The sequence below is a fragment of the Chrysochloris asiatica genome, unplaced genomic scaffold (assembly GCF_000296735.1).
Source record: "Chrysochloris asiatica unplaced genomic scaffold, ChrAsi1.0 scaffold00014, whole genome shotgun sequence".
In the NCBI taxonomy this organism is placed as follows: Eukaryota; Metazoa; Chordata; class Mammalia; order Afrosoricida; family Chrysochloridae; genus Chrysochloris; species Chrysochloris asiatica.
The window spans coordinates 1047100-1070219 of NW_006408532.1; the positions used below are offsets into that span (position 1 = coordinate 1047100).

General features: G+C 41.7%; 1 protein-coding gene and 1 pseudogene across 1 annotated transcript in view; both read right to left on the reverse strand.

Moving 5' to 3' along the window:
* DENND1A (DENN/MADD domain containing 1A) overlaps positions 1-23120 on the reverse strand; it is a 469777-nt gene that overhangs the window by 197750 nt on the left and 248907 nt on the right. The gene's annotated exons all lie outside the window — the stretch shown is intronic.
* On the reverse strand, positions 19812-20561 carry LOC102811050 (annotated as a pseudogene).

Below are 23120 nucleotides of genomic sequence, written 5' to 3' on the forward strand. Positions count from 1 at the left end.
CTTCTATTTCATCCTCACTGGCTTTAGTGGTTGGTGCATAGATTTGAATAATAGTGGTATTAACTGGTCTTCCCTGTTGGCACATGGATATTATCCTATCACAGATAGCGTTGTACCTCATGACTGATCTGGATATGTTCTTTTTGACAATGAATGCAACACCATTCCTCTTCAATTTGTCATTTCCGGCATATTAAACCATGTGGTTGTCAGATTCAAAAGGGCCAATGCCAGTCCATTTCAGCTCACTAATGCCTGAGATATCGATGTTTATGCGTTCCATTTCACTTTTGACAATACCCAATTTTCCCATATTCATACTTCATACATTCCATGTTCCTGCTAAATAAAAGCACTTTTTCTACAGAGTCAAGTCTTGTATCTGAATCATGATTCACTCTCCTTAGCACACCAAAAATGTCTCTATGGGTCTGCAAGAACTTTCCATTCTCCATTCTCCTTGGCATTTTCAGGTTACAAGCAGGAGAGGAAAACACGGTGCTACATTCAAGTTACATTAAAGCTGAGCCACCCCGTTGCTCCCATGATCATTGTGGAAATTCAATATCTCAGCATAGTAGATTAAACCAGTGCTTTGGAAGTTTGAAATCAATTAAACTTGAGTCAATCAGACCTTGCAATTTCTGTGCTGAGCAGTAAACACAGTCTTTTGAAATTAAAGAATTTGGAAATTAATACATTTATTTTCATGATTTCCTCATCTATTTTATGTATTATATGTGAAAGTTCAGAAAGTAGCTGGTAAAGTTTAAAAAACTATCATAAGCAACAGAAGAGGGAAGCCTGTGAGGTTAGAGAATCTTTCCTGAACCTTTTCATTCTAAAGCTCAGAAAACTGAACTTCACATAAAAACATATAACATAAAGGAATAAGTAAAATCTCATACAAAAAAAAGGGACAGAATAACCTCCTGATAGAAAAGGAAAATATACCCAAAAGAGATGCATACAGAACATTAAAACTCCAACCTACAGTGTCAAAATGAACTAAGGACACTAAGAAACTAATGCAAGATAAAAAAGAACACATATCTGATTTAAAAAAACTTAGCAAATGAGAGGACAGAACTCAAGAAAGAACTAGAAATAAAAGAAACATTAGAAATGAAGATTAAACTAGGATCACTGTATTTTTCACACATAGTATTCCCACACATATATATTACACCTAGAGCTAATAGGAAACTAATGTGAGAAGGGTTGTGCAATTTGAAAACAAAACAAGAATGTGTAACACATGTTGCTTGTTGCTTGTGTAAAAATACAGTATAGGAGCAAATAAACTCAACAGATAATGCTTTAAGAAAAACAAAACAAAACAGAAAACTTTAAAAAATAAAAAAAATCAAGGTATTGGAGCTCAAAAAAAAGCTATGTAAAAAAGGTAAAGAGGTGAAAAGAAAGTAAAAAATATTGAAGAATGCTAAAATCCATAATTCAAGAAGACTTTCCTAAAATTTGAAAGAAAAAAAAAAAGATTGAAAATATATTTCAAATATGTTGAAGGAATACATACCAAACCTTAAAATATAAACCTGAATATCCATTCAAGACCCAAGTCTAGTTTAAAAAAAAAAAAAAAAAAATCACTGGGCTTTAAAGGATGAGAAAAAAAATTCCTTGGGCATCTAGTAAGAAGAACACATGACTTAGTACACAAAGAAAATGAAGATTATCATTAGACACTGACAGCAACACTTTTTCTGGAAGAAAATCAAATAACTTATTTATGATACTTCGGTAAAAAAAGAATGAGCCAAGGATTTTATACCCAGCAAAACTGAATGCCACATATAAAGAGCACAGAAAAAACTATCACCAACATTGAAGAACTGAGGGAATACTGTTCTCGTGAGCCTTCCTGAGGAATCGACTAAGGAGCAGCCTTCAGACAACAAAAATGACTGAAGCTATGATATAACCTTTAGGACTGGGAACAAGATACAAGACCAACGGAAGGGGAGAGTGTGTAATGGCTGCATGCTCTACCCATGTAGATAAAGCTGATTAGTCAAAAGTTGGGGGATAATGGAGAGAGAATATGCAGAAAAGTTTTAAGGTTTTCTATAATCATGCTAGTGGTAGTATTTGTAGTGTATTGCTTTCTAAGATGGCTGTATATGAAAATCAGTGGGTAATTTTAAGATATTCTAATTCTAACATCCCTTATGTCTCTGAGAACCTTGAGGATTCTCTTCACAGAAGAAAGGAAATGCAAATGTAACAGAAGAGGCTCAGCCACATGAAGATCAATTAAGAGCAGAAGCTTGAAAGACACTAGCACCTTTCTTCCTCCAGAGCAAGCACCCGGAATTCAGATGTCTAACCTCCTAAACAATGAGAAAGTATATTTCTGTTTGTTAAAGCCACTCATTTATACTATAGTGGCACTGTGGTACTGTGGGTTAATGTGCTGAAGTGCAAAGTCAGTTTGAACTACAAGGTCGGTGGTCTAAACTCACCAGTCACTCCTCAGAAACCCTATACAGGGTTGCAATGAGTCAGATCTGACTCGACGGCATTTAACAATCACAACAGCAGGTAATGAAGACACTAACTAAAAGCTCTGTAGTCTTGAATTTAAATTGGAAGTATCAGATGAACTCACAAAATATTTGTATACCCTGGTGTGGCGCTGTAAGATAGGCACCAGACTGTTAATCTCAAGGTCGGCACTTTAAACCCACCAGCCTTTCCTCAGAAACTCTATACAGGGTCGCTATGAGTCAGAGACAACTCAACAGTACTTACCAGAAACAATGTATAAATATATGAATATCTCTCCTAGCTCTGTCCATGGAAATGTCTTAGTAACAATGATTAACCTAGTAGCAACGAATATCCCTAGCACTCAAGTTTGGACTTGAATTACATCATTTGTCACTAAGAAATCAGAGCTTCCTATAGCAATGACTGATTCCAGATTTAGGGCAGGAAATCTACAAGGTGAGCCTGGAATATCTTGCAATATCAGCCAGCAAGGAAGGTATCACAGATCACCAAAAATAAAAATAAAAACAAAACCCAAACCCACTGCTGATAAGTCCATTTTTGAGCACAACCAATTAGTGAAACCAAACTAAGTTCACTGCTACTAAGTCAATTCCAACTCAGAGCGACCCGATAGAAGGCTTCTGAGATTGCAAATCTTTACAGCAGCAGATGGTCTGATCTTTCTCCCATGGAGTGGCTGGTGAGTATAAATTACTGGACTTGTGGATAGTAGTCCAGTGTTTATCCTACAGCACCACGCCACCTTACACAGGTTCCAGATTTTGCAACTATATTTTACTATAGTTTGGCAGTCACATCAGGTCTGGTTAGGTCTCTTTTAGTGATCTTAGTAGCCAATGGTGCTCCATGCCTATATCTGTTCATTCACAACCAGACCTGATGACACTACTACAGTCTTGCCAAGCATCACTTGCAGTCATGCCAAAGGGAACGAACTCAAGTCAATTCAATCTCTGGATCCAGCTACCAATTACAGTAAAATCCAAGAATGCTGGAATCTGCATAAGACAACAAATTCTAATATTTCTCACTAATAGAGAGCCATCAGAAAAATGGCAAGACTGTACCCTGTCAGAGGGAGACAACTTGGGAGACTCAGAAAAACAAGTCAGTGCTGCCAAGTTCTGGCTGTAATAGGTTTCACTGTAGTAGGAAATAGTTAAGTGCCATTGAGTTGGTTCCAACCCATAATGACCCTGTATAGCATTTTTGAGGAGTGGTTGGTGAGCTTGAGCTACCACCCTTGCGATTCAAACCAATCTGCACTCCAGTGTATTAACCTACAGCACCACATGACATCTGTTTTTTGGAATTCTAAAGGGGTAATCTTGAGTTTCTCAAAGGACACAGGACAATCATGAGAGCCTTTTAGGGAAAAGTTTTAAGAAAATGAAAAATTGCGTCGTTGAGTAAGAGGCCAGGAAAGTTGCACCGAGGAATTTTTTTTTTTCCATTATGACAATGTACCTGCCCATTCTTAATCAGTAGCAAGGACTGTTCTCTCAGAAGTTCTTTGGGAAACTTTACCCCATCTTGCTCCTTCAGACTTCTTGCTCCACAAACTCAAAGAACATTTAAAAAGAGCATGATTTGAGTCCCTAGAGGATGCCAAAATGGACACTGTGACATGTTGCAAATCAAAGAGCTCAGAGTTCAAGGAAGGGTTAGAAAGATAAAAACACCACCTTTGGAAGTGGAGAGATGAAGTTGGAGGCTACACTAAGAAACAATACCTTCGCATTTTGATATTTTTGTATAATCATGGGTGCTATGATTTTGTAGCAATACTTTTTTGACCACCCTTGTACTCTAAGGTGGAAGACACAGAGAATAAATAAAGAGTAAAGTTAATATAAGGAGCTCTGGTAGCATAGTGGTTACAAATCAGGCCACTAACCTCAAGGTCAGCAGTTCGAAACCACCAGCTGTTTCGTGGGAGAAAGATGAGCTTTCTGCTCCCGTAAAGATTTACAGCCTTGGAAACCCTGTGCAGGGTCACTATGAGTTGGAACCGACTCCATGGTACTTAACAACAACAATCACAACAACAAAGTTAATATATGTTTCACACGATGCTATTTTGTGCAGAGAAAGAATGCTGGGGACACAGAGGACTCCAGGGTGAGGGTACGTGCCAGTAAGAGATGGAATAGGATTGGGAACCAGATTTGCCTCTAAAGCTCATGATTTTTCCCTGGTGACCTGCTGCATCTGATCCTCTTTGGGTGAGAAGTCAGCATCTACTGAGGAAATTTGAGCTCTAGCATCTTGGTTCATTGTGTCAGGGTGGTGACTCTGCATTCCTGGGGTACATAAAACCATTTTGCTGCACTCCCTGCTGCCAGCAGCATGTAGCGATTGCTTTCTTCTATCTGGCTTCTCCGCACAGTTCATACTGATGCAGAAAGCATCTTGGCTGCTTGGCTGGGGAGACCAGTCTGTCCTGGAGGAGTCTCTGATTGCTGGGCTTAGAGAAGTCTCTTTTCTACTTCCATGAAACTTGTATACTACTCTCATTATCTTGGTCTTGATCTTTAACCAGTAACTAGTTATTAAGTGGAGTCCTGGTGTGGTACTGTAGGATAAACACCAAACTGCTAACTGCAAAGTGGTTCAAACCCACCAGCTGCTTCTCAGAAACCTTATACAGGGTCAGAAGTGACTCAACAGAACTTAACAATTGTTAAGTATATTTCAATTCATTGGAGGATCCAGCTGCTGTGATTGTTAAGTGCCAACCTTGCAGTTCAAATCAACCAAGTGACACAGCGCTTATTTTACAAACACCACACTAGGACTCCTGAGGTTTATGAGACTAAATCTTTGCAGGAGCTGAAAACCTAAGTTTTCTTCCAGGGAGTGGCTGGTGGGCTCGAACCACTGACCTTGTGGTTTGCAGTCCAGAGCTTATCTTACAGAGCCACTGAGTCAGTTACATTCCTTAAGTTTGTATTGGGAACCTACTCTGTGCCAGACCTTGGCAGCGACAGGTGCTTGAGTAAAGAGATGGATCAAAGAGGATCCCTGTTCAGCAGATCCTGCTATCTAGTCCTAGCTAGACTTCTCCGGACTCCTGGTATGGCGCTGTGGGTTAAGGCGCCACACTGCAAAGCTGTCTGAACTGCAAGGTCTGCGGTTCAAGCTCACCAGCTGCTCCTAGGAAACCCTATACAGGGTCTCTATAGTTTGGAATCGACTTGACGGCACTTAACAACAACAATCACTTCTCTAATTGTATAATTCTGGGCAAATTATTTAACATCTCTGTGTTTCAGCTGGAGCCCTGGTGGAATACTGGTCAAACACTCACCTGAGTGAACTAACTGAAAGGTCAGTAGTTCAAACCCACCAGCCATCCCACAGGAGGAGGATGTGGCAACCATAAAGATTTACAACCTCGGATACCCTGAGGGGCAGTTCGACACATTCCTATAGGAGTATTACGAGTTAGAATCAACTCAATGGCAGTGAGTTTAATGTGTTAGTTTCCTCATCTGAAAAATGGGGAGAAAAATGTAATTTGCCCCATAGGATGGTTGTGAGGATTCAATGGTGCCTAGCACACAGAAATAACTCATTAATATTAGTTTTCAAAATATGTACAAATAACTTGAGTTTATAGATGGGATTTCTCTACATGTTACTCCATGGGAAAACTATGGGGTACTTATGAAATTTTCTTTTCCAAAGTAATGGCAATATAATAGGATAAGTCACAAAGTATTGCTACAAAAATCAGAACCCTTTATTAAGTAAACTTATAAAAATGTGAAGCTATTATTTCTAGACATTTCCTCCATCTACTTCAATAACATTTCTGAAGGCAGTGTCTCCATCACTCTTTACAGGGTCACTACGAGTCATCAGCATGGACTTGATGGCACACAACAACAAATCCTTCCCCAAAGAATTCTGCACTCTTCCACTTCCACTATATCAAAACTGCAATTCTACCATCCTTGAGGGATCCAAATCACATTCCTTTTCAGTGCACTTTGAGTTTGGGGAACAAAAAGTTGTCTGAAGGGGCAAGATCAGGACTGTAGGGTGGTTTAGGTAAGGTTTCATAGGCTGTCTCATAGGTCTGGCCTTGCTACCCTTTAAGAATGAGAAGGCATATTGTTGTGATGGGAAAAAATTCCTGAACTTTTCCTCATAAATGCAGTTTTCAATTTTCTTAAAACTTCTTCCTAATAAGCTCCCATGATCATCCTATGCCCTTTGAGAAAACATATCAAGATTACCCCTTTGGAATCTCAATAAACAGTTGCCATAACCTTCTGAACTGACCTCCCTGTTTTGAATGTAACTGGCCCAGCCGATCCCTTTGAAGACATTTTTTCTTTCTTTGAAGGCACCCAAACAAGACTAAGACAAGTGTATTGCTGAGAGAACTTGTCTGCAGTCATCCACTGATCACAGAGATACGCTTAAATATGTTCAGTTTGGCATAAACCCATGCATGTATGAACTGGAATCCTAGTAGCAATACTTTTTGCTATGCCTGCATAAGATCTGAGGGTTAGAACTATATTTTATTACCTGTTGCATCTCTAGGAGTCCCTGGGTAACACACACAGTTAAGTGCTTGACTGATAAATGAAAGGTTGTCTGTGCAAGCCCTCCCAGAGACACTTGGGGAAATGAGCTTGGTGATCTGCTTCTAAAAGGTCACAGCACTGAAAACCCTGTGGGGGTGGTTCTACTCTGCACACGTGGGTTGCCATGAGTTAGAATCAACTCCATGGCAACTAACAAGATGCTGCGTCTCGAAGACTCCAGAAAACGGAGTCTTGGTATATGCTCAAAGTTGTCTTAGTTTTAAATAACATGTAGGCTTTTGTTTTGTTTTTTAAATTACTAAAAGACCCAGCAATTCTACTCCTGTAGTGGTTACTAATCAGGCTGCTAATCTCACGGTCAGCAGTTTGAAACTACCAGCTGTTCTGCAAGAGAAAGATGAGGCGCTCTGCTTCCGTAAAGATTTACAACCTTGGAAACCCTGTACACGGTCGCTATGAGTCGGAACTGACTCCATGGCACATAACAACAACAACAACATATATAACCAAAGAATGGAAAGCAGAGATTCAAACATACATGTATACCAATGTCCACTGCAACATTATTTATAATAACCAAAAGGTGGAAACAACCCGAGTCCATCAACAGATAAATGCAAAAAGAAAGTGACATGAATAAAAATAAAATAAAAAATACCTAAAATAGAATCTTGTTGTTGCTGTTGTTAAATGCTGCCAAGTTTGTTCTGACTGATAGTGACCCTGTAGAGGTTTTCCAATCTTTGGAGCAGCAGAGAGATTCATCTTTCTGCTGAGGAGCTGCTGGTAGGCTTGAACCACTGACCCCTAAAGTTTGCAGCCCAGTGCTTATCCTACAGAGCCAACAACACAGCTATGAAGATAAATAAAGTTCTAATACATGCTATGACAGTGATGAACCTTGAAAACATTGATATGGAGTGAAGTAAGTCAGACACTAAAGGACAAATATTGTATGGAGCCACTGATAGCTAGGCAAGTGCATGGAGAAGGAAGAAAGGTCGGCAGTTCAAGCTCACCAACTGCTCCTTGGAACCCTGTACAGGGTCACTATGAGTCAGAACCAATGGCACTTAACAACAACAGAGATGTAGCAGTCTTCGTTTGGTGTTGTGGTATAAAGCACTGGACTACAAGGTTGGTTTGAACCACCAGGTCCTTGGAAACCCTATACAGGGTCGCTATGAGTTGGAACCAACTCAACACACTTAACAACAACATCTACAGATGGGTGGGAGGGAGAAATGGAGAGGTGCTGATTAAGGGATAATGAGCTTCTGTTGTTAAGTGCCTTCAAGCAGATGCAGTTCTGTTAAGGGTGATGAAACAATGGTGACCATCATACAACATGGGGAATATAATTAATTTATTGAATTGTACACATAAAAATGGTCAAAATGGCAAAATGTCTTCTTATATATATTCCACCACAATGAAAAACAAAAATAAAGCAAACAAAGTTGCTGACTTACGTTATTTCAAATCACCTTGCTTTAAGTTCCTCATCTACGTTAGGAGTAATAGCATGCAGATTTAACCAAGAACATACACTTAAAAAGAAAAAAGTAAGGTTTCAGGGAAAGTTGGTTTCTTCTCTCCCATACTTCTTTTGCATAACATTCATCTATTTAGGATAAACTAATCAATTTGGGATAAAATTTCCCCTTTAGACAATTGTTGTTGTTGTTGTTAAGTGCCACTAAGTTGGTTCCGATCCACAGCGACCCTGTATAGGGTTTCCAAGGAGCAGCTGGTGAGCTTGAACTGCTGACCTTGCAGTTCAAACTGCTTTGCAGTCTGGTGCATTAACCCACAGTGCCACACCAGGTCTCCTCCTTTAGAGAACAGGTAATGACTAATGAACCAATTCAAAGATGGCACTTAACAACAAAAACAATGACCCACTAAGCTGGCAAGTGACTTGCTCAGGACAACCTTAAAATAGAGAGTCCATTTTGAATGTGGTGAAGATGGGAATTAAAAACACATTTCAATTGGAATATGGGCAAAGAAAGTCTCACGCAAATAGCTTATGAATAATGCCAATGAGCTGTGACTGATGGGAACAGGGTGAGCAGAGATCTGCCAGGTCACCTGACTAGCATGCACCAACAAACCAAACATAAGTGATCTCTAGCTTTCCAAACAGCCTGCCACACCTCCCTGGAATGTGACTGCTGATGAATGGAGCATTCACTGGATAAAAAAGGAAGCTGCCGCCATAGATTGTTGAGGAGGGCAGAGAGGATTGAACAGACAATGAGTACTTTACACCTGCCATCTCATTTACTTCTTAAAATAATATTGCAAGGATGGAACTTTTATCTCCATTTAATAAATGAAAAGGAGCTCTGGTAGCGTAGTGGTTATGAATCGGACTGCAAACCACAAGGTCAGCAGTTCGAAACTACCAGCTGTTCCGCGGGAGAAAGATGAGGCTTTCTGCTCTCGTAAAGATTTACAGCCTCGGAAACCCTGTACAGAGTCACTATGAGTCAGCATCGACTTGATGGCTGTGGCTTTTCAGTGTGCTGAACTACTTCTTACTGTAAATTCAGAGTACCTCTCCAACACTAAGATATTCCAACATACATTGTACAAGCCTCCTACAACTCCCGAGCTCCCAGGAAGAGAATATACTAAGAAATTAGACATCTACTAGGTCATAACTGTTAGCTAATAAAACCAACAAATCTCAGTCCAGTGTGGGGGAGTCAACATATATGGATTTCTGACACTCCTGTTGTTGTTGTCGTCAAGTGACGTCGAGTTGGTTCCAACTCAAAGTGAACCTGTACAGTTAGCTTGTGGCTAGCAGTCTAGTGCTTATCCTACAGCATCATAACATATATATGGATTTCTGACATTCCTGCTAGTTCTAGACTAAGTCCACAGTTTTAAACACCTTGTTCTTATTTCCTTTATTAGTCAGGAAACATCAGGTATGTGTCAAGGTAGCCCTGTGTCAGCAAATGAGAAAAGTCTTCTGTCTACAACTAAAGAACTAAAATTCAGAAGGATGCAGTAACTTGCCTGGAGTCACACAAATCACTAGGTCTGATTACCAATCAAGGGACTTTTAACTTCACCATATTGTCCATTATTTGTTTGGGAGGGGGAATCACTAAATAGCCTTACTAGTGCTAGCTTTGATCTCACACCTTCTCACTCTTTTCTGCTTTTTGAAGAACTGAGAACTGAGGAGGGTAACCTCCTGGGCTCACAGATCAGTTAGCTCCATGCAAGGCACTGGTGAGAGATTAGGAAGAGGGATGGAGAGGCTGAGTATTTTGTCATTGCCTCTCTGCTGTGACGGGTTGTCTAGCAATGGTACCCTTCTCCATGAACCAAGTGCCCACCAGACAGACCTAGTCAAGTAATGGTGGCCTTGCTCATCTTTGGGTCCCCTTTCTGTCCTTTTTTGAGTTTCTGCTTCTCCATCACTTGTGTCATCAGATTCCTGCATTATTTTCCCTCTGTTGTAAACATCTTTAGTGGTTTCTGCTGCCCCAGTTAAATCTTGACTGATACACTGATCAAACTTGTGGGCAAAGGGGACACAGGGCAGCCTGTGGGACAGCCAAGTGATGGCTGGGCTTTATGTCTGTTGGCCAAAGGCGTCTGTCTGATTAGACAAGAAGTATTTTAGAATAAGAACATGCTTTTCTTTTGCTGAGGTTCCTAGCAATGAGACTGGGAAATATGAACCTAACTCCATGGTCTCAGAGCAAGACAAATTCATCACTAACTAGCAGTATTTCCCAGACTGTGTTGTAAGGAATATTAGATACATGGACTGTTAATGGATATTTTATGGGGAAGGAGGGTTCTGAAAAATGCTGGTTTAAACAAAATTAACCAGATTTCTTTACTGCTAGGCTTCTGTAAAGGAGACCCAGTGGTGCTGTAGGACAAGCACTAGACTGTTAACTGGAAGTAAGCAGTTCAAATCCACCAGCTGCTCCACAGAAGATGAGGCTTTCTGCTCCTGTAATGATTTACTGCCTTGGAAACCTTATACAGGGTCTCTATGAGTTGGAATCCACTCAAAGGCAGAGTTTGGTTTTGTTTCAGGCTTCTGTAATGTGCACTATAAATCTCCAAATAAATAAGTTACAATTTATAATATACAATGTTGTATGCAATACAGTATACAACAACTCCAAATTTTACTTATCTTATAGAGTCCTGGTGTGGTGCTGTGGGTTAATGCGCCAGAACAAAAGCCGTTTGAACTGCAAGGTTGGCGGTTCAAGCTCACCAGCGTCTCCTTGGAAACCCTATACAGGGTCGCTGTGGGTCAGAACCAACTTGACGGCACTTAACAACAACAACAACAATAGATCTAATATTTTGAGAAGCTCTGTTCTGGAAATACTGGTCTATGATATTTATCCTAAAATCCTTTTGTGGTCTTCATTCAAGGTCTTTCATGGACTGGAAGGTGACCACCCCTCTACTCTGTCCCTGGCTGCATTCCTTCTTCCTGTCTATGCTTCAGGCACATGACCACCTAAGCACCCCACCATGTCATGTAACTCCAGTCCCAAGCCTCTGCATGAGCTATTTCCTACCCCTGGGGAACTACTATTCCTCCTGTCAGGTCCTATTCCAAGTAGATCTCTCCCTGGGAAGTCTTCTTTCAACATCTAGCTGAAAGTGACTAGCTCTGACTTTAACTGTTCACCATCTGGTACAACACAAACTATAACACTTATTGCCACTCTACTTTGCTTTCTGTCTCAGCTCCAGGAGTGTCCTTAGGAGCAGTGACCAGGTTTTATTCATCATCAGGTGCAAGCCAAGTGCCCAAGACAGAGCAGATCAGAGGTCTCAATGTTTATATCGTTTTGTGGTATACCAAGATTTCAAATGTTTTGTATCATTTTGTACAGGGTAAATCAAACAAAAGCTCTATTGTTACAATGTTGTTGTTGTTGTTAAGTGCCATCGAGTTGGTTCTGATTCATAGCAACCTGTGTAGGATTTCCAAGGAGTGGCTGGTGGGTTTGAAACGCCCATCTTTGGGTTAAAAGTCCAGTTCTTATCCTACAGTGCCACACCAGGGATTGTTAGGATAATTCTTAAGTTAATATTACATTATTTTAGCTATTTTTATTATAAGGAAAATAACTGATTCAAAATTCTTAAAATCAGTTCAAAAACAGCTATCATCAAGAAGTTCTTAGTGCATGAATTACCATTGTTGTGAGAAAACCAGCCACTAGGTGTCAGTCCAGGAAAAGGGGAGTGAGGGCTATACACTGTTTTACTCTTCATCCAATTATCACCATAAATATCAAATATTTAAACAACAAAATATTAGGCAATTAAAGTGATCTATTAAAGGGATGTTTTTAAAAAGTGATCTAAAATTTTGACATTGCCCCTTTGCAAAATAGTTTATAAATGGTGTTAGTTTCACCTGCATTTGTCAAGCAACTTTTGCATGGATAAGAAATTGAGTCTTAAGAAAAAACCAGCTCAGTTTTCATCTGAAATGCCCTCAACTTGTACATAGCATAGACCATATGGTAATCACAGCTGCAGAAAGTGGTCAGAGGAAAGAGCACCGGTTGGTTGCTAGGATCAGGCAGATGGAGGGTCATAATCTTTTCTAGCCTCGGTTTCTCATCAGAAAAATGGGGTTATGTTATTCTCTTCAGATTGTTGTTGCTGTTGTTACTTAGTGCCATCGAGTCTGTTCTGACTCATAGCGACCTTGTATAGGGTTTCTGACCTTGTGGGTAGCAGTACAATACACATCCTACAGCGCCACACCAGGACCTCTTCATATAGGAGCTGTAAAAATCCAGTAAGAAAATATATGTAAATTGCCTAGCTGAGAAGAAATCCTTGATGTTCTTTTCTCTTTCTTAAGACTTTATATTAATGATGAACAAAAATCTGTTTCAGCTCTTGAATAATTCAGGGCATTATACTAAGGACTATTGTAATTTCATTCATTCAACAGATAGTCATTGAGCCCAGCTATGTATCAGACTCTGCATCTGATATACATAAGCAAACATGACCCTCCCTTCAGGATAGGTATCTATTTCTTTGTGAAAGGGGAACATAACATTAAATGTGTAGACTTACATTTCAGAAAATGTGTCCACACTGTAGGAAATCTATGTAGATATATGGAGCTGGGAAGGGGATGGGAGTCTACAATTCAATCCGCTATTCATCATAAATAGCATAATCTCCATAGAAGGAATCCAACATCCCTCTATCTTATGATACTGTGACCCTACTGGCATATAAGAAGAAGATAAAATCCTGTTCCTCAGATGTACACGGTCTAGCTGTGTACATGAAGTCATGTCACTGTTTCAGGCTCCAAATCGTCTAGTGTTAACTTTGCTTGAAAATGGACCAGAAAGGTTCCTCTTCAGAGCCCCACTGAAAAAGTATAAAACCTACAGTGAGCTTATTGTCACTGCTTCCACAGAGTTACAGTACTAAAAAAACAAATTCTCTTAATCCATTTGCATACTCTATCAAGTTCTCAAACTGGAAATGAGAATTTATTGCATCCGATAATTTCATCAAGGGTGGTACTCTCCACATCCTAAATGCTGGTTAGGTACCAAGCAGGAGCAGGGTTGTGCTTTTGTTTGACATTTACATTCACTGTGTAGGGATTGCGTCCATTCATTCTTCTCAGTGCTCAAAAGTGAAGTTGCAGATGCTTTTGTTTTTAACTAAGCATGTATACTGTGCCACATTGAAATATGATCAGTCTCTCTGATGCATGGCATGGAAAGACAGGCATTATTCATCTACTCATTTAACAAATACATTTAATGAGCACCTATGAAACACCACACCACTATAGTGGGGTCCTGGTGTGGCGTTGTGGGTTAATACACCAGACTGCAAAGCCATTTGAACTGCAGGGTTGGCGGTTCAAGCTCACCAGCTGCTCCTTGGAAACCCTATACAGGGTCGCTACCGATTCGACGGCACTTCACAACAACAACATAGTGTATAAGGAGTCTTGGTGTGGCGCTATGGGTTAATGCACCAGACTGCAAAGCCATTTGAACTGCAAGGTGGGCGGTTCAAGCTCACGAGCTGCTCATTGGAAATCCTATACAGGGTCGCTGTGGGTCGGAACTGACTCGACAACACTTAACAACAACAACAACAACAACAACAATATAGTGTATAAAACATCCTTCAAGAACAAAGTGAGAAAGGAGGGGTTAGGATTATTAAAATGAGACTAAGTTAAAACCTCCAATGTTCCTGAATAGTCAAAGGCACACTAACTGTATTTTATTTTTCAAGCATTTTAGAACATATGGGAATTTCATTTTGATCATATTCAGTGATGCTCTTTGAAATCACTGAGTTAAGTTTGATCACAGTGTTTAAGCGGGTTCCCTGCCAGCTCTCATCTTCTCTCACTTAAGGACCTACTTTTTTACTTGGTCAGTCGACTTCTAGGACAATAGTTTCCAGTTCAGTGAGTGTTCACTGTGTGATTCGAAAGAGCCAAGAATATCCAACTGTGTCCTTGAGGAACATCAGCGTTCCTGTGAGATGGACAGTGGACCTTGGCCAATGGCCATCTTTTCCCAATAAGCAAAAAATGCTTTGATTAGAAAAAAACCTCAATATATTTTCTCTTATGCAATTAAAAAACTTGACTCAAATGGATTTATTCATTTTAAACCTTTGGTCCTGACCACCCCCACTTGCCTATAAGTGCTGGTGAACAATAACATAAATACCAAATAAATATTAAAGGAAATAGTTAAATATTTGATTTCTTATCAAGCTTTTATGTATCATTTTACATGCTATACTTTCACAGGAAACAGGTAGATTTTATTGTGTTTTGCATGGTTTCAGGTTCTCTGACATTTGCTGAACAAGTATGAACACTATTCTTTTAGATTGGCAGTCTCATTTTCCTCCTCACTTCTCAATCCAGGGTTCCTCACCTCTCTTACTACAGTACTGTACATATTATTTTGTTATTAAGTGCTGTCAAGTTGGTTCCAACTCACTGTGACCCTGTTTAGGGTTTCTGAGGAGTGGCTGGTGGGTTTGAAACACCTACCTTATGGTTAGCAGTTCAGTGTTTATCTTACAATGCTACACCAGGGCTCCACATATTGTCTTAAAGCTCCTCAAACCCTTTTGAGTGCAAGATGGAAGTACAGACAAACTGGCAACATACACTTTCGGGGGCTTGAGTATCTTCTGCTTATCTGTGTGCAGGGCAGAGGGTGCACACCACCGACGGTTCTCACCTGAAATCTGCCTCTTTATGATGTTGTGCTTAGTGCATCCACAGTCTGGCTTTCACACACAGACTCAAAGGCCTTGGAAATAGAGCATTCCAAAGTTTTACTCACAAAGATGTTCTGTGGAGCATTAAAAGATTGGAAACAACCTAAATATTGAAGCCGAGAGCATGGCTATGAAAATTCTGATAGTTGTACTTGATGGAATATTCTGCTGCCAAATAAAAATACATTTCATGAGGAAAACCAAACTTCTAACTTACGTTTGTTTGCAGCTAGGCAAACATTTTGCAAAGTAAAAAACAAGTAAAGAGAATACACAAAAGGCAGTTGAGGTAGTTGTATTAATCTTATAGAATTATGGTTTTAGGAGCTCTGGTAGCGTAGTGGTTACGAATCGGGCTGCGAACCTTAAGGTTAGCGGTTCGAAACTACCAGCTGCTCCGCGGGAGAAAGATGAGGCTTTCTACTCCCGTAAAGATTTACACCCTCGAAAACCCTGTACAGGGTCGCTATGGGTCGGACCCGACTCGATGGCACTTAACAACAACAACAACATATATATGTGTGGGTGTATATATATATATATATATAGTCCAATTTTTAAAATGTTCACTAATATGTTTATTATACTTTAATGAAAATAGTTATAGTAAAACCAAATATAAACAGGTGTTTTTTTGTTTTTTTTTTAAAAAGGAGATCAACAGTGTTACTCAACTAAGAGACAGACATATATGGAGTTTTTTAACCTACTCCAACTAGGTCTGGTGCATTCAAGCTTGAAAGCTGGGCAATCCCTGTGCTTTTATTTTAACTTCTCTGTCTTGCAGGGGTTTTAGGGTGGATAAACCAGAATCAGCAGAATCATGTGTACAATCAGGTGTTATAAGGTGGATGATGCCTGGGTTCCATTGGCCAAAACTGGAAGCCTAGTGTCTGGGGATGGACTACAAGTCCCCTTTCCAGCATTGCCACATCACTGTCAGTTTAGTGACCTACCTGGCCCTACCCAGCATATGCTTCCAGTGGCCAGGGGTTATGTTCTCTTCATTTCAGAAGCCCAAGTAATAGGTGAGTCCTGAGAGGGTCACATAATCTGGTTGAATAAACAACTACCTTTAGTGCTCCATTTATACTACCCTTCCTATAGCTACTGGTACTGAACAAGATGCATCTACAAGAACCAATATCCACTGGTTTTATTCTCTGACTTAACATTGACCAAAGATCTGCAATGAACTAGGCATTTCACAAGTAATTTCTTAAGATGACTCCAATCAACCCTGGGAGGTAGCTCAGGTCCCGGGACTGATCTATGAAATGAGAAACCTTGAATGGAAAAATGGGATGAAATTAAAGCATGTAATTTTATTTTTGACAGTTCTTTAAAACTGAAGCCACTGTGCTAGGAAAAGTCTTTCAAGGGGTGGGAGGGGTAAGTGAGTTAGTTTTATTCAGATTTCATGATGATATCTTTTAAACAAAGGACTGAGGTAAAAGTGAGATTCTTTCAAAAAATACATTCATTTTCCCTAGGAGGGAGAATGGGGAACATTTAAGGCAAATTCATGAACCGCATCCTCTAAAAGTTGCAATATTCCACCAGGCAGAGAAAGGATTGTTGGCCTAGCAATTAAAATCATTTGTCTTTTATCCCCTTCTTGCCAAAAAGGACCCCAGCCCTAACTAGTTAATCCCTAGCACACACTGCTACTCCCAGAGTTGCCTGGCAACTGGTAGGAGGCGTGTCAGAGAGCAAGAAAGGCCTAAATAAATGAGCTGGAGTCTGGGCTGCTGCTTGACACGGATAAAGGGGGTTTCTCTGAATGGAGGGCCTGGCTGCTGTGGTTCTGTCATTTAAACTGAGAAGAACAAGTTGGCTTGGCCAATATTGTTAAATATCGTGGGCTTTGCACATGATTTTCTCTCAGGTGACTGAAAAATGGGTCATATGCCCTTGAGATTTGCAGATGCCCTCCCTTCTGCCAGGCAGCAGCATGGTCCACAGCCAGGAGACAGAACAGGATGCAACAGAGCTGTGCTGCATAGAGGCCGAGGCCACTGTCCTCAGCCAGGCCTCTGTTCCTTACTTTCTTTTATCCATCCTTCCATCTGCTTTTCCAAAATACACCCACTGCTGCCTACACTGTGCCATGACCCGTGTCAGGCCCTGGAGGTGCGGAGAGAAAACATTGATAGCACAGAACACAAGGAGACCAGAACAAAGGCAGCATGGTGTGGAAGAGGAGCTTGGGTTTTGGAGTAAGGCCTACCTGCGTTTGCATCGCAACTCAACTCCTTATCAGGAAGTCTTTACCAACCTGTGCCTCCAATGGACACGAAGGGGTGGTGGCCTCTTAAGGCAGTCATGGCAAATAACTGAGATCATGGATACAAAGCAGCCTGGAGGTGAGCAGAGCCCTACCAAGTCTTAACTAGATTTGGTTGTGACTGAATGCCCTTGGCTTCTCACTTTCTGACCCCCAGGAGGTCCCTGGTCCTGAGAGAGACACTATCTGTGAGTGAACACAGGCCTCACCTCAGCAAATGTACAGCAAGCCTGGCCCTGGCTGCGGCTCAGAGGTGGGACCCCTTTTCTCTTCCCTTTTGGGCAATGTGCAGAAAATAAAGCTTAAGTGTCTTCCTCGGCCAGCTGTATTTTGAAGTGTTCCCAGTTTAAAAAAGCGAAAAGAGAAAAGGCTAGGAAGTTAAGACTCTCAGGTGAGCTTGGGCCTGGGAAAATGTTCCTCAGATCACATTGGTCTGCTTGTGTCTGCCTCTCAGGTGGGGCTCGACCCCTCCTCACAGATCTAGGAGGGTCCTGCACAGCTAAACAAGAGCTGTCCTGGTACAGTTCCAGGCAGGATGGGGTCCTTGTCACCTCATCAGCACAGAGGAAGTGGTGGGCCCTGGGCTGGGCTTATTGAATCTTCACCTCCATCCTGCCAAGGGGGATTCCACATTCATTTTATGGAAGGGAACACTGAACAGCAGAGAAGTGAGGTAACCTACTTAAAAGTCACAAGTCTAATTTGTCATGTTTCATATTAAAACACACACACACAAACAAAAAAACACTGAGACTTTGCATAACTTGGGTCCCACGACTGTACCCCCCTGGCTCAGGATAGGAAGCCACAATAGCAGTATGGCAAGCACTGTGGGTACACCACAAAGCAGTGAGAGACCAGATGAGCTGGAGGGACTTGCAGGGCCACTACCAGTCTGACCTCCACACACACATCCTGGGCCTTCTACCTCACAGGGCTCTTTGCTGGAAGTCTCCCTTTGGCCTCCACACTCCCTGCCCTGCATCCTGCTTCAGAGGCCCCTCTCAAGACTACAACCTGGCTCTGGGCTCCAGCTTTACCTCACATTGTGTACCCAGGGCCTTCAACACATTTGGGTTCTTTGGCCCAGTAAATCCATTTCAAGGAATCTGCCTAAGGAAATAATTCAAACCATGCCTGAAAATTTACCTGAGGGTATTCACCACAGTGTTTTTTAAAGTGGTGAAAGGCAATCAAAAGGACCAGCATTAGGAGAACATGGTAGCCCTTAGTACTGATTTCAGATCATGGAATCTGATAGAAATCTCTCAGAGTGGAGCTCAGACAGTTGCATTTTTTAAAAAGTCCCACAGGTGATTCTGATCCACAGGTAGGGCTGAGAATCACTGGAGTCATTTGATGGGATATTTGTAGCCATTACAAATGATGTTTAAGAAGAGTTTTTATGTGATGTGAAAAAATGTTTACGACTTGGTAGAAGGAAAAACAGAGTCCTGGTGGTGTGGTGCTGTGGGTTAATGCGCTGTACTGCAAGGTCGGTTTGAACTGCAAGGTCAGGGGTTCAAGCTCGTCAGCCACTCCTCAGAAACCCTATACAGGGTCACTAAGGGTCAGAACCAACTTGACGGCACTTAACAATAACAACAATAAAAGGAAAAACAAATAACTACAATACCAATTGCTTTGCCAGGCAGATCTCAATAGTCTAAAAGAGAATAAAAACTGTAAAAACAAAAACAAAAGGAAATAAAAACAAATAAAAAACTGTAGAACCTAGGTGGAAACACCATAACATACTATTTTAACTTTAATGATAGGATTATGGATGCCTTCTCATTTCTAGTCTTCTGAGCTTTACAGATTTTCTTACCAAGAGAAGATGCTATTTTGTGTGTGTGTGTATGTGAGAAAGGAGCCAATTTATGAAATTAAATAAAGCCCACGAAGGGAGTAAAGAATCCAAGCAGGGTGTCCCCACCGTTGCTGGGTCCAGCATAGCTGGACCTAGTGCATTGTGAACTCTCCCTTCAGGAGGGGTTTAAAGAGGTCAGGCCCCAACCTGGCATCAGGGGTCTTAGAACCTAGGGTGGACAGAAGCCAGAGAAGTGGGAAGCTTTTTTATATAATGTGAAAAAATGTTTTCGACTTGCTAGAGGTCAGTGAACCTCTTCTGCTGAGGTTCACTGGACAAGGTTACACTCGAGGAGGTTCTCCTACAGATCCTGTCCTGTGGAACTGAGCTGTGGCATGACACATACCAGAACATGGTGGCTGGTATACTGGGTAGAGCTTATAATCTAGCAACTTGGTCATGGCAGGCCACTGTTCCTTGGTGGGCATCCCTTCAGTTGGTCATTGCCATTGCCAGGGAAGAGGGGTTGCCCAGCATTGACCAGCGCTGCACACATGCATCTGGCTGACCACTAACTGATGGACGTGGAGTACAGCTTGGCTCCAAAGAGACCATCTGGTGGGCAGTACCATAGCATGACCACCTCAGCTGACTAACAGTGAACAGGAATCCCAAAGACTCGAGCCAATCCCAAATCAGCCAATTTCAACTCCCCATTCCTATTTATGAGCAGGTTCTGGGGTTTTAGGTTCTGTGCAGCACATTTTGGCTGCGACAGAATCCCAGGCCTTTAAGCAGCTGGTCACAGAACTCAAAAGCCAAAGTCAGCTTCTTGTCACTAAAGAGGACATCACAGAGCCTGACAATTTTCTTGTGCTTCAGTTCTTTGAGCAGGCAGATTTCCTGAAGCTCAGAACTTGGTACTCCCTCCTCCTCCTCATCATCCAGCCTTACCCGTCTCAGAGCCACAATCTCACGAGTCTCGGTTTTTGGCCTTGGACACTGTTCCATAAGTATCTTCCCCAACCTTCTTCAGTTTCTCATATTTCTGCATTCAAGTGGCCACACGGACCCCTGCAGGCCAGGCCCTCGTTCCTGTAAGACTTCAATCCCAACGTTGCAGAGAAATGAGAAGATGCTATTTTATAACCGAGACTAAACTAAAAGACAAATGGCCCTGTAGAGCCTGCTCCCTTAGCACTCTGCTGCTTGCCTCCCCCAGTAGGGCCACCCAAGGTACCAGTCTCCCCAGCCATGCAACCACCCCAACCTCAAACATGACTTCAGTCATGTCTCACTTTATTCAGAAACTTTACCTACAGGGCGAAGTTGATACGGCTAGTCTATCAGCCAAGGCTCTGCAAAATTTAGTGGGGTTTCTAATGAAATCCCATTTCCCTATCCACAATCATTACCTCAGACAAACTAGCCTACTCACTAGACTTGAGGGGTCCTGCCACCAAGCGTTTTGCTCACTCTGTTAACTTCACGACCCCAACAGGAAGGAGTCCTCTACCTTTCATTTTCCAAGCCCGACCCATCACACCCTGTTCAAGTTTTATCTTTCTTATGTTTTAAAGCTCATCTGATCCTTACAGCAACTCAGCTATAGAAAGGAAGGGTATGCTCATCTTCATTTTGCAAGAGAGGAAACAGAACTTTGCTCAAGAGGATATAGGTAGAAGTGTCAAACTAGTCTCTAAACTTCGATCTCCTACCCTTAAATCCAGTGCCTTCCTGATGCAAATACAAATACAGCCACAAATTTTGAGTGCAGAGCAACTTGTGACCAGATCAGATACCTAGTCATATGTACCCAACAGACAAGAGCCTCTGGATTCTGGACATATACATTCTAGACACATATACATGACAACAATGGAGAGTGAGGGCTCTTCATGTCTGTCAATGTTCCCAGCAAATCAAGGAAGGGCTTGGGCCAGTTGTCTTATGCCCCAATTTAGAAACTGGAAACAAACGTATTTTCTAAGAATTACACTAGCTTTCAAATCGCCACTCAACTCTGACTGGTTCGGCTGAGACCATGATAACAACAAAGAATCAGAGCTTCTCCTCTTCAAGATAAGCAGGACATGGGGAACTTGCTTTAAGCTGAAGCGCTTTAAAAAACTCAAGGGAAATATTCCTTGGGAGACACAAAGTCAGTGCATCCATTTGTTATGGGACCATGTAGACATGACGTTTTCTGAAGCTGAAGTAGTCCAGAACAAAAGGCCCAAGTGTCGGGTAGAAAACAAGTATCAAGTTAACATTAGAATGTTGCGGCTCCCTGAGTACACCTCCCCTGACTACTTCACAGAGGTTATGTCCCTGGGTAGAGAGACAACAAGGTGTGCACCTCAGACCTACCATGGAATCACAGCAGTAAAAAGATACAGTAATGATGTATAACGGTGGCTCTGAAGGAAGTGTATGTGACCACAGTTTACTGGTAGAAATTTTCCACAAAATGCATTGCCTGACACCCACTTATAGTTTGTCATGTAATAAAATGCTTTGAATTAAAACAAAGACAGAAACAAGCATCCTAGTCTATAGGCAGTGTGACCCTTGCTGGCCCCTCGCACCTCATTCAGGCTAGGCTGGGTGTGGCTATCATCACTCACTTTGCCTCAGGATGTCAGGAACAGCCTCACCACTGTGCTCTTGAGAGAAAGGACTACCAGCAAGCTTTCCCTCCAACATTTTCTTTTACACAAGGGGGACTCAAAAAGTTTGTGGGAAAATGGAGTGCAAAGATAAGGGAATTTTTCCACAAAGATTTAAAAGCCCCTTCATATGGGGCCCCAGAGGCATCCAGACTAATTTCACCATTCTTCTTGGCCATGAGGCCAAACATAAGTCTCTTAGAGTGGCATCAGAAGAAAGCATCTCACTGAAGCTGGGAGAAGAAGGACTTCTTTTGGTTTCAGGGAAGACTTAATGTCTTCATATCCTCACAATGATATGAATGATATCATAAATATCTTGTAAGGTAGGGGTTATGGATGAGTCAACTGAGGCTCAGAGAGGTGAGGGTGAGCTCCTAGTGTGTGTTTGGTATGTTTGGTAGTCGTTTATACCATGACCACTGGCAGGAGTCTCCATAAAGTCATAAAGTGAATCTCCTGGATGCTTTGTATACTCAATGTGCAGTGGAGGTCTTTTGAAAGGAAACGGGGGGTGGGGTGAGGGGGTGGTGGTGGTGGCGAATGATACACAGTGGGAAGAGTATGAGATGTGAGACCATCTGATTCCTTCACTGGTCAGCATATTCCCTCTCTTCTCTGAACCTCACCCTCCCCATTTATAAAGTGGAGATGACCACTGTGACCACGGAGGTTTATTATGAATCCTCATTGAGAGGAGGGGTGTATCAAGGGCCTGACACTGCATCTAAGACACAGCTGGTATTTAGTATGGGGAGGGGGGCGATATTGAAAGTGCCATGGGCTGCCAAAAGAACCAACAGATCTGTTTTGGAAGAAGTGCAGCCAGAGTGCTCCTTGGAGGCCAGGATGGCCAAATTTCATCTCTCATACTTCGGACATATTGTCAGGAGGAACCCGTCATTGGAGAAGGATATCATGTTTGGTAAGGTGGAGGGTCACAG